At 38.6% G+C, this 17,641-nt stretch overlaps 1 protein-coding gene across 3 annotated transcripts in view; it reads left to right on the top strand.

The window, feature by feature from the left end:
* The first annotated feature begins 6 nt into the window (after positions 1–6).
* Positions 7–17,641, top strand: part of LOC129922759 (uncharacterized) — a 50,679-nt gene continuing 33,044 nt past the window's right edge. Inside the window, exons 1-2 of one of the 3 annotated variants that reach the window (XM_056009715.1) lie at positions 7–173; positions 801–974. The gene's annotated coding sequence lies outside the window, so the exon portion shown is untranslated. Of the gene's footprint in view, positions 293–632; positions 975–17,641 lie in introns of all 3 variants that reach the window. The other 2 variants (XM_056009712.1, XM_056009714.1) reach the window with 2 other exon arrangements.

Genomic DNA, 17,641 nt, shown 5'->3' with positions numbered 1-17,641 from the left:
CTCACCTTATTTTCTCTCATGTCGCTCTCTCGAGCTTTGAATCCAATAAGTTGTTGTTTCCCCAGGTAAAGGTGTATGACTTGGATATATGTTACCTTTCGTTGGTGGGACCATTCAGCTGTCATTGTCAACCCTTAAGGGTACCGTGAAGTCGACGTACGAAGTGTGCTGAGGTCAGGCCATAGGAACACTTTAGTTAGCAGTCTTGTTATAAAACTGACAGTCACAGTGGATTATTATAGAGTTAGAGTCTACTACTTATTATTATTACTACACAGTGACATTGATTATAGTAAATTTTACACATTAATCAAATGATTATAGTTATAGCACTAGAGATTCTGGTTTCTAAATGATAAATCTACTTCTAGATTAATCTAGTCTAGATCTAGATAATCATAATGAATGATAATGTAGATAACTAGATTCTATTTACTATAAATTCTAGAGTCTTTATTTTAATAATAACAGTGATACTAGATTCTAGATCTAGATAGATGAGAGTCTAGTTACTAGTAGATTAGTAGAGTTAAATATTAGTCTAGTAGATCTAGAATCAAATTTATAACTTAGCCTGTAACATCTTTGTTCATTAGATATATATATGTGTAATATACATACATAACTTTCAGAGATTCTTGCTAAATATTGCTTGGGATAAAAACTAGCAGTAACTCATTCTACACACATCACATCTGGATAAAATTAAAGTCAATGGATTCTTCTCACTTTGGTCATACTGTCAATCAAGATGGTATAGATCTATTATCTATATACTTTACCGATTTTTTTCTGTTTAGGAAAGTATAATTGATGGCCATGTATTCATGGATTCCGTCAAGTTCATTTTCATGTTTGGGATTATTGGACAATGCACTCTTGACCTCCATGGTGCAATTTAGACTTTGAGGAGGAGTAATGTCACAACTGCACTGAGACTAAATATTCATTTCCTGAGAGACATTTTTGAATGTGTAAGTCTTTTTATTTTCTTCATATATAGGCCCTAATATATCCAAATATAATATATATATAGGCTAGCATTAACTATATTTTTAGTCAATAACTTTGACATTAATTGATTCTCTATTCAGTGAAAAGTCCTCTATAGTAATTATATTACAGAAATGAACATTCTCATAAGTTTAAATCAATATTTTATTTGGGGAAGAAAAAAAGGTAATCTTAGTAATTATCTGCATAAAATAGCACTGAAGTTAAGCAGTAAAGGAAAGTTACAATTTTACTTTTTAGAAATATTTCCTTTAATTTTGTTCTACAACTGTCTATAAAAGAAATAGCAAACTTCTACTAGTGTTGGGTGAAGGGGTTGTTGCTTCCCTTTCTTCTCACCTCAAATGATAATCCTGTTTCAAAATTAATTTGTAAGGTCTCTCTTCACCAACTTAATTTAATCTGATGTTGCTTGGGACAATTAACTCTTTTTTTTCCTAACTGACAATACCAACGTTGATTCCACTAGAATGTGATAAATAATTATGGAGAGAATTAATCAATGTAAAATTACCTGCTGTAAGATTATCCCTAGATGAGAGACTAAAAGACCATCTGACTGTAATGCAAACAACTAAATCATAAAGCTTCTTATCTGTTATAAAAAAAAATGCAGGCATTAAGGCTTCTTTTCCTATGTTATCTACTAACAAATCTATCAACACTATTTTATATAGTGACCTAATATGAATGCTAGAAATTAAGCCAAGCTAAGAATTTAATGATACTTATTATAGGTCTGGGGGCACGGTGGTGGAATGTTTAAGCGCTGGGCTTCCGAACCTGAGGTCCTGGGTTCGAATCCCGGTGAAGACTGGGATTTTGAATTTTGAAATTTTTAGGGTGACCCTGAGTCCACCCAGCTCTAATGGGTACCTGACTTAAGTTGGGGAAAGTAAAGGCGGTTGGTCGTTGTGCTGGCCACATAACACCCTGCTTGTTAACCGTTGGCCAAAGAAACAGATGACCTTAACATCATCTGCCCCATAGATCGCAAGGTCTGGAAGGGGAAACTTTTTATTATAGGTATGCGTTATATAACTGATTAGCATGCATAGTCTCTTGTGGTTGTTGAAAATGCAATTAGTCTAAGTGTAGAATGAGTAGCCTACTATTTAATGACATTTTCACTCAGACGACTTTTTTTTTTATTGTCCCTACCACCAATTAATAGCATTGCTGATTCTTACAAAATGTATAACACTGAATGAAGGATACAATATCAATATCAATTTCCTGTTCTGAAATATTCAGTCAAATTATTATTGTTCCAAGTTATACCAAAAGATGCCATTTTGTGTACTATTTCACATATTTTCTACATTTTTAATTTACACTATGCATATTTCAAGCTCAAACTATAACATAATATATATATATATATATATATATATATATATATAATAACCATATCTAAATATAGGAAAGGAAAATTGTAACATTTCAATTGAAATTTTTTTGTTTTGAGCTATAGACTTTATAGGGAACCAATACCATTGGGTGCCCATTGCAGGGGAAACTCTCATTTTCATTTCACCCTTAATGGGCTGCATGAGGTTCAAGCCTACTGCTTGGCAAGCATGGGTGTTTATGAGGTCAAGACCTCTACTTCCTTATTAACAGCCATCCTTATCCCCCATTGTTTTAAATTAGTATAGATTCTACTATCAACATAAACAAAAAAATAAAATGGGTGACAAAGTTAATGTGACTTTTAATATTTTTTTTTAGAAGCAAAACAAAAGCCAGCCGCTGTTTAGTTGGTTAACGTTTTCTGCCCAACGAGTAGTGCTGATAGTCTCACAGACTTAGTAACAAAACAAAAACGACTTTGCCTTCCACCGTTTAAAGGCTGAATAAAATGTGTAGGCCACGTCAGGGTCTATCAGACAGACCACACTTAATGTCACATGCACGAACGCATATACCTTGAATTTTGTTTTTGTTTGTCTCAGACTTAGGAGAAAGCAGCAAATGGGAATGTGTGTGGATGTGTCTGTTCTTGTGTACACAGTTTTATTAAGTGCCTATGTGCCTGGGAATCATTTATACCTATTCTTTCCCCTCCCCTACGGGGTATGTTTCCCTATGTTTCACGATAAACTAAACAATGTCAAGGTCACCAAACTGAACGTCGCTAAATAAATTTTGAAAAATGTTAAACAGCAGAATCAAATTTTCTAATCTCTTAGGGAAGGAATATGGTTGAGTTTCTCTGGTGTGCTCGGCCGTTGGCCTCGCTTCTAATTCTAGCGCATTGGTATATGAGCCATCGGTAATAGGGATGTAATAATTTACATCTGCTTGGATCTTTCCCAGGCAGAAGTTTGTTCAGACAGTCAAATGGAGGCCAAGCTTTCATAGAACTAGAGTTGCAAGAGTCATAGACTCAACTCTTAGGACAAATACAAAGATGAAAATCTCTCCAAGGCGGAACAACCTATTGGGTGACCTGAGATAAACTTCGATAGGTAACAGAGACTCTTAAACGCTTAGGCCTCCAGTAGTGTCTTAGGTGACCTTCGCTAAAGTCCAGTAGGAAAATGGAGCAGAAGTTGCCAGTATCCAGTATTTGTGTGTGTCGAGGCGGGGAGCGTGGTGGTGAAACAATCTTCTTTTATTTCTCATTTCTGGTCTTGATAGCAACAACTAGCACCAATTAGTGGTGCTGGGATCAAACCGCGGTTCATGTTGACTTGTGGACTTAGTGTCACAAATCGCAACTAATCACGCGATCTAAAGTATAAAGCATTGCCTTCGAGTCCAAAGATCAAAGAAACGTATTTCTGGTGGTTCTGACAACCCAGCTGTGACGTAGATCTACATGTTGTACAGTTTAACGTAGTCAAAGCCGTAGTCGGCTGGGGATTTATTTACGTCCTCTTTATCGTCTGCACTTTTTTTTGTTAGGTCTCAAACGTAGGTCTTTGTAAGCGTTCTCCAGGTCTCAAACGTAGGTCTTTTGTAAGCGTTCTCCAGGTCTCAAACGTAGGTCTTTTGGGAGAGTTCTCCAGGTCTCAAACGTAGGTCTTTTGTTAAGCGTTCTCCGGGTCTTAAACGTAGGTCTTTTGTAAGCGTTCTCCAGGTCTCAAACGCAGGTCTTTTGTAAGCGTTCTCCAGGTCTCAAACGTAGGTCTTTTGGGAGAGTTCTCCAGGTCTCAAACGTAGGTCTTTTGTAAGCGTTCTCCAGGCCTCAAACGTAGGTCTTTTGGGAGAGTTCTCCAGGCCTCAAACGTAGGTCTTTTGTTAAGCGTTCTCCGGGTCTTAAACGTAGGTCTTTTGTAAGCGTTGTCTAGGTCTCAAACGTAGGTCTTTTGCTTAGCGTTTTCCAGGTCTCTTTCGAAGACCAGTAGCGAGCAGGTTTTCTCTTCTATGCCAACAAGACTATTGTGATGTTCATATTTGCATATTGATGCCCTTACTGAAGATCAGTTACCTTATGTGGACGCATTCTAGTAGTTTTAGATGCTTTCTATACAAACTAACACCCATGATGGCTCAAACCCAAGCAGAAGTTTTGTAAGAAAAACTAATTTTTTTTTTCATTTTTTTGTCTAGGTCTCGTCCGCTGATAGTGTCTAGGTCAGTGTTACATAATCTACTAGCTACATACATTCTCTGTATCATGTCAAACTCGTAAGGGAAAGGTAACGAACAAGCACGATATCTTTGCGATGTTTTGCTAAAATTATCCCACCCAACTGCATATCAAGTTTACGGTATTAGACCATCTAAAATTGTCTAGTAGTGTCTTGCGTCGCACTTGGAACACTAAGGCCAGCAAAAGCGAACAAAAGCTCCCGTTCACCAGCCTTAAGTGGGCGGCGAGTTCCTCCTTCCCGCCACCCTGTCCTACGGGGGGGGGGTGAGACTCTGGGTTAAACTTGTTTTGCGTTCACTTCCAATGGACACGCGGACTAGAGACGCGGCCGAAGACCACACCACTGGAACCCTCGTCGTATTCGTATACTATACCAGGCTAACTGTGCGGGACACGCCATTTATGTAACGGCCTCTTGAGGGATGGTGCCTGGACGTTGACAGATCGCTGCGGGAGCTCTTTTTTTTACATCCCCGCACAGTGCAATGAAGATGCTCTCGCACCCTCTTAGGCACTCCCGCGGGAGCCTTGTTTCACTACCCTTTGGCCTAGTCGTCCCCTCTCACGACCGATTCCACCCGGGCGCCACGATGGGGCAGGGCAGCTAGCCTGGGCGGTATTAGACCATTTAAGATGCCGTGCTGATTATCACGGATGGTCGGCCCAAGATCCCATGGATTCTTAAGGTCACTTCTGCAGAGAAAAGAGGAACGAAAAGTTTAAAAGGGGGGGGGGAGAATAGGTTCATGGAAGATTCGATCAATATTTGGATTGTTCTTCTCATGTATTAATTATCGGGCCTAAATAAAATCATATTTAAACCTAACCACTTTTTACATACTTGTATGGCGAGACTGGACTTAGCTGTTTAGGTATTAAAGATTTATAACCCTTTCATACCTAACTAACATCAAACAAACGATGCTTCAGTCTTGCCATACATGCCTCTGACACCAATCTTTCATCATACTAAATGTCTTGGATATAACAATTAGTAATTTGAGTGTTTTTCAGCACTAAAAAAAAAATGAATTCTGTCCTCAAAGAAAGTCCAAGTTGGTACCTTTTTTTGTTATGCCATTTTAACATTCATAGTAGCAACATTGACAATTGGATACCACCGATCTATATAGTCACAGTGTATATTCTTTCCTGCCAACTTCCCCCCTCCCCAATCCATGTTCAAGATTTTTTTTTTCTGATTCATCCCCCACTCCTCAGCTATTTCTTCACACTCCGCATTTTTTTTGTTTCATTAGAAAGAGCTATAAAAATGTAATTACTCTGGCAGCGTGGCGAGCGTGTCGTGTGTTTAGTGGCTCTGAATGACACTACAAGCAATTAAAGGGCCCCGGTGCGTGTCTGAGCGTTGGTGCTTTGGCAAAATAGCAGCCAAAGGAGGGAGCTGCTTGAGTGGCTCAAATGGGGCGTAGAGATTTTGTGTGTGTGGCCAAATTACGCACTTTGTGTGTGGGATTACTGCACATTAGAGATACATTCTGGTCATTTAATAAAAAAAAAACAACATAGTTGACATGTTGGTTTGTATGTCTGTTGGCCTCCTTCAGTCGTAGAATGACCATCTCGTAGAACTAAACGAGATGTAAGCCTGGTCATTATTTATTGGTCGGAACGATGTCGCCCATACAGCAGTTCCCCCCTCTCTGTGCAGGTCATGTGTCCAAGGAATGGCAAATAGCCGATATAGATCAGTAGCGTCGCAGGTTCTGCCTTGCCTGGGTACGCTACTCTGCCTCGACGTGGCTCTCGGGTGGAAGCGATCGCTAGAGGAAGTGATTAGGCGAAATAATTAGCAACACAAGACTCCTGTGGAAGTGTCTAAGGGAATGCGAGAACTTTCTCATTGCACTGTACGGAGTTTTAAAAGAGTATCCATAACCCTGTCGAAAATCCAGGAGCCGTTCCTCAGGGGACCGTTACACCAGTGGCTAGGCTTGCACGGTTAGCTTGGTAAAACATAGGAAAACGGCGAGGGTTCCGGGTGTGCTCGGCCTTCGGCCATGTATAATAGTCCATGCGCCCGGGGTGCCGGATATATCGGAAATAGCAATGCTTTACATAAGCATTGACTTGGACCTCTTTCAGACAGAACGGTTTGTTCAAGCAGGCTTACACGCCTAGAGTTCGAAGAGCCTTCGGCTCAACTCTTTTGACAATCACACGGTTCTGTCATGGTGCAAGCTGGCTTAGGGTGACCAAGCTACTTGATAGTTAATTATTTACCTTTTTACAAAAAAATCTGCTTTTTATCATGAAATGTCGAGCGTAGTTGTACGACGTTTTCATTCAGTGTTTGTTATTGTAAGACGTTTAGACAAATCTAGATCTCTATCATTATAAGAATAAAAGTATCGAAAAAGTGGTAAGGGGATTATGTAAAGCGGCAATAAGACAGAAAGAGTTTGTGATTTCATCATAATTCTTCTTCACTGCTCCCCCTATACTTCTCAGAGCAGATACCGGAAGAAGACACGGCAAGTCATTGTTAAATTAGAGTGTTGGTTCATTGTTCAGACATCACCATGCAATTATCTGTCGCTTTCGGTCTTCGAAAGGAATTTAGGGATTTGAGACAATATAGGTTTTTAAATAGCGCCCGGCTAAAAAAAAAAAGCATTTAGGAATTTCCATTGTCAGGTCATCATGAACTGATGAGGCGTTTGTGTGGTTTGAGCGAAACTGTGGCATGAAAATTTTTTTTTTTTAGTAGTATTTTGTTTTTTTTAATTTCTGTAGACATTTTAATACTTTGTCATGTTGTGTTGATCTGGGAAGCTGGAATGTATAGTTCGTAAGAACGCACCGATGATTCTACCTCTAAGAAGACTGCATGTTGTTTATTTATTGGAATATAAATGTGTCAAACTCGGTATTTTTTAAGAGGGGGGAGGGCTAAACACAGCTCAAACGTGACGTTAAATATAGAATGTCACATTTTCTGCTTGATCACCTTGTTACACCCACCACTGTCTCACCTCTCCCCCCCCCCCCCAATTATAATCGAGACCATTATCTCCTGCATCTCTGTTAGGGAAAAGTTTTTTTTATCTCCTTGTGTTATCACGTGGTTGTAGCTTTAGGACACTGACCACCGTCACCTCGCTGTCAGGTATCAGGTCAAAACTTAAGCCTCTTTTAAGGTGCTCCTGTCCATTACCCCCAACTTCTGTTCCCCCCCCCCCCATTCCCGGCCCTTTATTTGGGCGTTCTTTGTCACTAGTTGTTAGCTTCCGCTTCTGAGCGGTATCTGATGCTTTGAATAGAGCCAACGGAAGAGTCGCTTGTGAATAGTGTCCATAGGCAGTGGCGTTTCACCAGTCTCTTACATCAACACACACACACCGCTGTCTCTCTCAGTGTCTCTGCCTCTCACTCTCTCTCTGTCTGTCTCTCACTCTCTCTCTCTCTATCTGTCTGTCTATCACACTTTCTCTCTTCTCTACTAACAGTGTCGGTAACCGCGCACATTGACCGGGCCATTAGTAAAGAAATGGACTGGTCACGGGGAGACAGAGGAGACACTCTTGATCTTCTCTTTAAAAAAAAAGACAGATTTATGTCAGTATGTGTGTGGTGGTCCTAGAGACGTCATAGCGGTAGTATCTCCCCTGCACAGTTTTTGTTCTCTTATGTGTGTGTGTATCATGGACTTATCCAGTGTTGAGCTCATAGTCCAACAAACTAGTTTGCTCTAGTCTAACATGGGTTGTGTACACAATTCAATGTCAAATTCAGCAAACAATCTATCTACTTCTATATAAATTATATGCACAGCGTGAACGATATAGCCCTAATGTGCTGTATACAATCCATCATAAATAATAAACCCTTTCTCTAAATAATAAACCCTTTCTCTAAATAATAAACCCTTTCGCTATTGATGTAGCATCTGCTTGGCTGCCTGGTCGTGCGGTATACGCGCTGGACTGTCGTTCGGTCGTCTTGATTGTCCCTGGTTCAAACCCTGCCGCTGCGATCCCCCGTTGTCCCTGCAGGAGGGTTGGACTAGGAAGTAGATTATATACAACACTGAAGAAACATCCGAAACATGTAAAAAAAAATTACAAACATTTTTTTTACATCTAATGCGGATCAGGTTCCATCCATCCCATGGAGGGGCTCTGGCCTGCTTCAACACATCCTTCCATTCAGATCTCTCCTGGGCCTTTCGTCTCCACGCCCTAACCCCAAGCTGTTGCAGATTTGCTTCCACATCATCAATCCATCGCATTCGGGGTCTGCCTTTGAGTTGCTGCCTTTTGGTTTTTGCCTGTATACGATTTTCGCTCCTCTGTTATCAGACATTCTTTCAGGGTGACCTGCCCAACGTAGCCTGTTCTTTTTTTATTTTTTATTTCGGTCACTGTTGGTGGGTCTTCATACAATTGATATATCTCATGGTTGTGGATCAGGTTCAGTGTTGACTAACCCTAACCCAGGAAATATGACTCCCCTTCCCAGACACGAACCTTTTTATTACAATACCTCTATTCAGGTCAAAACTTCTTGGAACCTGGATCCAGGAACCTGGACAGCTAATCTAAAGAACGGCTCTAATGATTTTCCTATAAATTTAACAGCTGATGAATATCGCTGAGAAAAGAATTACTAGCTCGTCAGCCACATGGGGAAAACTCTAGTTTGACCGTTATAACTTTTTCTAAGTAAAAAATAAATAAATGTAAATTTGGCTAGAGACTATATCTAGGTTTAGACCCAACTTCGGTTTTAAAAGGACTATCGTGTTCGTGAAAGGACTATCGCGTTTCCAAATGAAAGGCATTATTGATTCAAGACTTCAATAAATTAATGTTCAGGGAAATTTAGCGCATCGGCTGTTAAGTCTTGATTTAAAGGCTTATCATTGTAATTATTCAATAATAGTAATACAAACTTAACGTTTCAGCTATAGTGTACCGATTATGCGATAACTGAGAAAATTTAAAGTCGCTTCAGCTTAAATTACTCGGTTTGAACCTAATATAATTTTTTAGAATTTATTATTTTAAATATTTTATTTTTAAATATTTTATTATATTTTAGGTTGTATAATGGATATATTGTCTTTTTTTTTAAATGTATTTTTTTAAATGCTTTTCTTGTTTCAATATAACTCCAGGTGACTCCAGTCCTAAAACGTTTTCAGTGAGCTGACATGAAATAGGTCATGGGAATATAGATCTAATATAGATATACATCTTACTAAGCTTTATTGCAGTGTTTCCCAAACTTTTTCCTTAACGGAACACTTCGCATTCTGAGTATTTAGCGAAACACTGTTTTTTTTTTCTTTTTAGAGATTAATTCACTTAGTGGCTTACTAGCTAATGATCACAGTAGTTCATGGAACACCTATCAGGGGCTCCGAGGAACACAGTTGTGGAAACACTGCTTTATTACATACATAATTCTCTTGCTAAAATATATTTTCAAAAATCAGTTTTTTTTCGATGGCGGGCTCCTCACATGCACTCATTAATTCGACCTAAGCTGAAAACACAAGCCAACGACCTTTTGGCACACATCTTTCCTCTTAAGGCGACTGTTTATACAGCTACAAGTTTGCTCAAAATTATTGTTTGATTAGACCCGAGATTGTGTGTGTCCCAATGGGTTTCCAATGTCACATCTGTTTGCACAACTATTTTGTACTTAGCCCAAAGTCGATGTGGTTGGTATTGCCTACTTTGGGTGCTTCTGTGTAGGTAGTTTAACATGACTTCGCATTATTTATTTGTACAAAGTTAATAGAACGACAGGTCTCAAACATTTATATCTCATGTTTGGCTGAGTCTAAGACACTGCTTTTATTGATTCTTATGGGAGGACTCTTTTCACATATAAAGACAACACAACAGAAACATTCACATAGGCCGAAATAAAACAGACACAACATAAAAGAGTTGTGTCAGCGACTACACACAGACATCTTGATCCTTTTCATGTTTCCTAATCAACGAGTGGCGTTGAAATAGTCTTGAGATTGGACCATAGCGCACTGAGCATGCTATAAGCCTGAGAGATGCGCTACATGAAATGAATTTAAAATAGCAGACTTGAGATCACGTGCCCGTGCCTTCATTTAATCGTGCATGCTAACTAGAGACGTAGCACTTTGCTAAGTCATTGGCTTTCCTGCTATATCATTCCCGTAAATGTGCCGCTATTTGTTTTTGTGTTGTCTGTCTGTCCGACAAACTATTATCTTCGCATTTCCAATGTGTTCATCGGTGCAACATTTACTTAAGATTATTGGATTAAGATTAAGATTATTGGTGGTCGAATGACAAAGAGCTGGACTTTTCAAGCCGAAGGTCTTGATTTTGTATCCCGCTCCTCTCTCAGATGTTGATATTTTACAACGTCCCACCAAGTGTTATTTTCTGTTTGATTTTGCGGTGAAACAAAAGGAATAGATTCTTGTGGTGGCCACATGAGGTTCTCGTTAATTATTACATATCACCACTCATGGACCTCTCGGAAAAACTTGTTTTGAATTAGCGTGAGCCACATTTTAATCTCGTTTTTTTTTTTTTTTTTTTTTGTTGTTGTCTTCTATTCATTGTTGTTTAAAAAATAGTTTGCAGATAAATTATGCAAAATCACTTAAGCCAAGAATGAAACAAACAAAGGTGTTATCGAAGAACGCTTCCAACACGCGTGTACGCTCAGTTGCGCCGTATCACTCACTTGCACCCTTTGAAGTCTGCTCGTGACACGCTCGTAGACATAAATACACACAGCAAACGACGACCACAGAAGAGAAACACACACACAGTACTGTCTCGCACAGTGGGCGACGGTGTGTCATTATTGGCACGTTGAAAGCCCCTCCCCCCCCACCCCCTGCCTTTCCCAATCTTTTTTTTTTGTTCTGTAATAAAGAGCTGCATACAATGGGCAAGCCAGGTAGGAACACGGAGGGAAATGTATATTTAAAAAAAAAAAGAATGAAGTGGGTGGGTTGCTGCGTAGAAGGAAACCTGTTGTCCTCACATAGTCATGTCCTCAGCTTTGGGCTCGCGTGTTGAGAGGCAAACTTGAAATAACGCGGGTGAAGAACAATCTTGCTGTCTTATGTCTAGACCAATGCTTCTCAACCCATTACCAGAAGTACCCAAACTACTGACTGTGAAAAAATAAGACGCTTGAAGCAGAGGCGTCACGAAGGTTTGTGTCATTCGGTGCGGCTAGTTAATGGTGTCACCCTCCCCCCTTCTCTTTCTCTTAAGAAGTCTATCTTTGGTTAGTTCCTTTATTTTGTAAACATAATACAAGGAAGTAGTACCCAAAATGTTAAATGTGCGTCAATTTAATTTCTGCTTTTTTTAAAATGACATTTGATTAAATTCTTTTTAAAAATGCTTTTGTATATCGCATCTTTCGTGCTTAGAGCATGCTCAGCGCGCTTAGCTCAAATCCATTTTCTGGACCAGAAGGGGGATATCTGGCAGAAGTTTTCCGTTTTGTCTTTAAGTGGATTCGAACTTGAGCCTCCCGTTGATAGACAGACAAGCGGATTTAGCCACTTCATTACTCATCACATTATTAAAAACTATACAAATAGAAACAAAGTAGAACAAAAATGTTTTCTTCACTTGACATTCGAGTTCTGCATTAGTGACAAAGAACTAAAACGCTAGACCTAGCTACCTTGATGTTTCTGTTGCTGGCGTCCAGAATATAGGTATTTTAAGTATTTTATGTGCTATGCATTCTAAAAGGTATATAATAATTTTAGTGCACTTTTCGGCATACATAGGGGGCAAATAGAGTTACACAGATACACACATAAACAATACATGGATCATTATTAAACTCCATTGGAGTGAGGGCCTTGGAGGCTGAAATTCTCTCTCGCACTGCACAGAAACCCTGCTGTTGTGCGCAATCCATCTAGATATATGGAAAGATACATGATCTATGGAGATACATAAATATTTGTAAATTTATTGAGAGTTTTTCCATGATCAACTAAACAATGTCAAGGACGCTAACATGAAGGTCACTGTTGCTAACTAAATATAAAAGAATTGAGCTGTAACAATAGCCCAATGCCAGGCAGCTGATCTTAATGTCAAATCTCTTTCATTACCACTAGTTAGTTGCCCATTTGTTTTAAAACAAGTTTTTAAGTCATAGAGTGCAAGTCTAATTCTTTGTATACATTGAAATTATGTTTGCGCTGAAACGTAAGAGCTCAGAAAATGTGATTCTGTGGTGCTAAAAAGTGCAAAAACGATGTGATCCCGTACCTTTAAAAACACAGCTTATCAACACTTAGTTTATACACCGGATACACCAATAGAAGCTAGCTATTTATAGCTGTTTCCGCCATGTATGAAAATGTCCAATACTGCTAGGTTAAAAAAAAAGCAAAACAAAACACAAACACAAAAACATAGATTGGTTTAACACTTGAAGTGACGTTCAGATTGACATCTAAGCACCAGTCCTTGTGTATGTGTGTTTTCTGACAACTGTTTAAAAAAGGGTTGGGGGTAATAAATATCGCATGATCAAACAACTCTAAAAATCTCATATTTCAGCCACCACTTTTATCTCTTGAGTTCCTTTCTTTACGGCTTGTTCCGGATGAGATTACGTTCCCGCTGCGTAAAAAAAAAAGTGACTCTGACCTCGTCACCTCTGCACGAGTCATAGATCTACGTATGCTTCTGGAGTTTCAGGAAAGCTGTGGCTCCAACTTTGAACTGGATGAAAGAAAAAGACGAATGTATTTTTCTTCTTCGTTCTCATTTAGATCTTATCAAGCTCAGTCTAGTGATCCTATACCCTATTGTTTTTTTAGTACCGGGTAGTTTGAGATACAAATGTAAACCATCACTTCGGTATTTAATAAGGCATTAGATACAATGCTCTCAAGAAATCTCCGCTGATGAGCAGATCAGGATGAATGTACATGATAAGAAGCAACATATTTTAAAAATAAAGTACTTAAAAATACAAAGCTTATATAAGGAAAAGAACCGCACAATTACTGCCACATACTCTGCAATAATTATCTCCCTTTTTATAAAACAAAATTAATTATTTACCACTAATTACTTGTTGTTTTTTAATTGGTTCATTTAGAGTCATTTATTCTCATTGACAATTAATAATTGTGCAAAATTTCAACTTGCTCCGAGAATGGGAAGTGGGAGAAATGATGTTCTCTAAATTTGTACCAGACAGACAGAGTCAGTAAATATAAGCTTTGTAAAAAAAACATTAAAAATATGAGATTCATTACTTAAGTCTTTTTTTCCAAGCGTTTCTTTTTTTTTTTTCGATTGAAAGACGAGCACCAGACATCACTGTGACCTGACAAAATGTATTAGTGAAGTTCAAAGTCGAGCTGCCCCCTTTCAGACATTGCCATCCATGGACTCGGTGGGCTGATGATGTAAAGCTTATCCGTTTCTATATCCGACGGTAAAAATGGATGTCATGTACAACGACTGTCGTTCGCTTGTAGCTCCAAACACTTAGTACAACTAAACCGATGTAGGCGTGTTTAACTCTTTAAGAAATACATTTTAACATACTTGAATATAACTTGTATTTATACATATATACATAGATTCAACTTGTAAGATTTGAGATAGAGTAGTAACACAATGATAATTTGAACAAGAAATCTCACAACTAATACACTGTCTCGCGTCTCTGATTCGTCTCCTGTCCAGTCCTTTTATTCCTCTTTCATTGCGTCAGACCATCTCGTGTTTTAATCAGAAACTCCTCAGCCTACACAACCAAAACATCCGCTCCCATTTCCTCGTGGTTACAGCATAAACACGCACATACAATCAATAACAACGACGAACCGCCTTTCTTTGCCCAAAGTATGTAAGGTACCCTTTAGAGTAAGGTTAACTTCGGGAAGTCCTAAAAATACCGAAGTTCAAAATCCAAATCTTTATCGAGGTTCGAACTCAACACCCCTCGGTTCCGAAGCCAAGCGCTTCACCATTCAGCAACCACGCCCGTGAAATCAAACTTAATAATTCAACCAATTTCGGCCAGACTTTGAAGAGAGTTTGGAGTCAAAACCGATGGCCTAATGGTTGATTATTGAGCTTCAGCCAAAGCTTCAACACTAAATGTCGAGCGTAGGCGGCCGTCAATGTTACATTCACGTTAAGACGAGCCCTTTGTTTAACAAACAGCTTTTCAGCAGTGACGAGCTTTTCCGCTTGTTGCTTTTTACTAAATGTGTCGAACTTTGGGCCGTCGATTGACCCCCCCCCTTTTGCGGTCACTAGGTGGACATCTTGTTTGTTTATCCTGTTTTTAAATCTCCTTAGATCTTCCCACGTTCTGCTGTGAAGTAGATTTGAGGACTGTAAACAAACAAACAAACAAACAACCTAAAACAATTCACTTCTTAACGATCTTTTCTCGTGCCTTCAAGACTGTTACATTATGTTTGTTTATCTAAAATCAATGGATTACATTTTTAAAAATAATAATATTAAGTGACACATCCCAGCGCAAATATACCAAGAATATCCAGTGTATACTCTTCACACTCTCAAACCATTCACGAACAAAAACATCAAAGCATGACAGATCGAGTTGGCCGAGTGGTAATGCGTTTGGCTTCAGAACTGGGGGGGGGGGAAGGTACTTTTCAGCATTGCAATGTACTTTTGAGTATCAAATGTACTTTTGAATATTCCAATGTCTCGGATCACCGGATCTCGGTGGAGACATACTTTTTTTTCAGGATTTTAATGGCGCCCTGGGTTCTCCCAACTCTTGAAATTAGTTGGGGAAGAGTAAAAGCCCATTTGTCGTTGTGCTGGTCACATGACACCCGCGCTTACCGTGGGCCACAGAAATCATCTGCCCTATAGATAGCAAAGTCTGAAACGAAACACTACCATTGCGTTCATCATGTGCATTCACACGCCCTTAAAAAGAAAGTATAGCACCTCGGGATCTAGAGTGCAGATGATGTAAAGGCCATCTGTTTCTATGACCCTCGGTTACACGATAATGTCATGTGGCAAGCACAACGACAAGCCGCCTTTACTTACCCACAGCAAATGTCAAGTACCCGTTAGATCTGCCAGGAACCCGTTGGAGTTTGGGTGTCATAACAAAATCCAGAAATTCAACTTCCCAGTTTTCACAGGATTTGAACTCTAGACCTCTTGGTTCGCAATCCACCTTGCTCCCCCCCTTTCCCCCCCCCCCCCAAAAAAAAAAAAGAATACTCAACGCACAAACTCTAACGCGTACACAGCACAAAGCGCATCATTTCCCAGTGTTCAAGAAATCAATCAAAGGATGTCGCATACGTTTCTTCTCATGATCAAAGACAGGTTGTTTTTTTTTTTCTCACGTAAACTTTGATTGCTTTCAGGATCAAAATGTTGTCACACTTGATTGAGCGGCTAACCGGTGTTTGTACTGACAGCCATTAAGTTTAATTAGCGCTCTGACCCCCCATGTTCAAAGGGCCAAACTAATCAACTAGTAATGAAGTTAAGTCCTCAGCCAAGCGTGTGACGTGAATTGTTGCTAGTATGAAGAACTGTTAAGTCTGCTCTGCGGGACGCTATGGCGCTAGTGTACTAAATATATAACTAGGCATTTCAACCGAGAAGTCGTTGCCTCCAATCTGTAAATTACACCTTGTTCATAAACTGCATGTGTACAAATTGGACGTCAGTTGAAATGAGGCAGCATAGAGCATTGTACGTCTCTAAAATACAATAGTTTTATTTCATCAAGAATACATCCATCGTATTTTTAAAATCCCTCAGTGTCCTTTTGAATGTCTCAATTTACTTTTTTTTTTGAATATTCCAATGTACTTTTAACATCCCAATGTAAATTGAATATTCCAATGTACTTTTAACATCCCAATGTAAATTGAATATTTCAATGTACTTTTGAATTTTCCAATGTACTTTTGAATATTCCAATGTACTTTTAACATCCCAATGTAAATTGAATATTTCAATGCACTTTTGAATTTTCCAATGTACTTTTGAATATTCCAATGTACTTATAACATCCCAATGCAAATTGAATATTTCAATGTACTTTTGAATTTTCCAATGTACTTTTGAATATTCCAATGTACTTTGATTATTCCAATTTGCTTTCGAATATTCCATTGTACTTTGATTATTCCAATATACTTTTGAATATTCCAATGTTCATTGAATATTCATATGTGCTTTCGAATATTCCAATGTGCTTTCGAAAATTCCAATGTAGTTTTGATTATTTCAATGTACTTTGGAATATTACAATGTACTTAGAATATCCCAATGTACTTTTGAGCATTCCAATGTCCTTTTCTTTAGTAAAATTTCTTACGGCTTTTTTTTTTATCCATTTTTTTTTTGTTCATAGAATTTTAAAACCCATTAGAGAAAAACAAAAAGAACATAACAATAAAAAACAAAAACAAATGACCTAACCTTAATTCATACGGACCTCTTGCACTTTGTACACATTCCATTTTGTAAAACTTGGGCGGTTTAGCATTCTCTCTCTGTTCGTGACCCAGATTTATTGACCTATTTTTTTTTTTAGTGGTTACCTGTTATGAACATTAGTCTTGCAGTAAAAATGGTCAGTAATAGCTTCACATGAAATATTCACATTTAAATCATGCATTCGAGAACAAACATCCTTCACCTCAAAATGTACACTTTTTTAAATAGTGCAATTCATTTATTACTTGCGTACGAAATAACTTGATGTATTCCTACGCGTCAAAATGTTCACCATCGATACGTAAAATAGCGTGAGCTTTTGTCCGTTATTCGGCCATTTTTTTTTTAATAGATAGGGTTTATTCATTCATTTTCTTTACGGCGCACTTCTGTCATACTATTGAGGATAATCTTGAAAAAAAAACCCACCTCAACTCAAATAGTATTTAGGTAACTTTTTCTTCTTCTTCGTTCTCATTGTTATGTTGGAGCGTTCAGATGACTAGACCAATACATGAGATGAACTGCGCAGTAGTTTCCA

The sequence above is a fragment of the Biomphalaria glabrata genome, chromosome 14 (assembly GCF_947242115.1).
Source record: "Biomphalaria glabrata chromosome 14, xgBioGlab47.1, whole genome shotgun sequence".
NCBI lineage: Eukaryota > Metazoa > Mollusca > Gastropoda > Planorbidae > Biomphalaria > Biomphalaria glabrata.
This window is presented reverse-complemented; position numbering and strand designations above follow the sequence as displayed.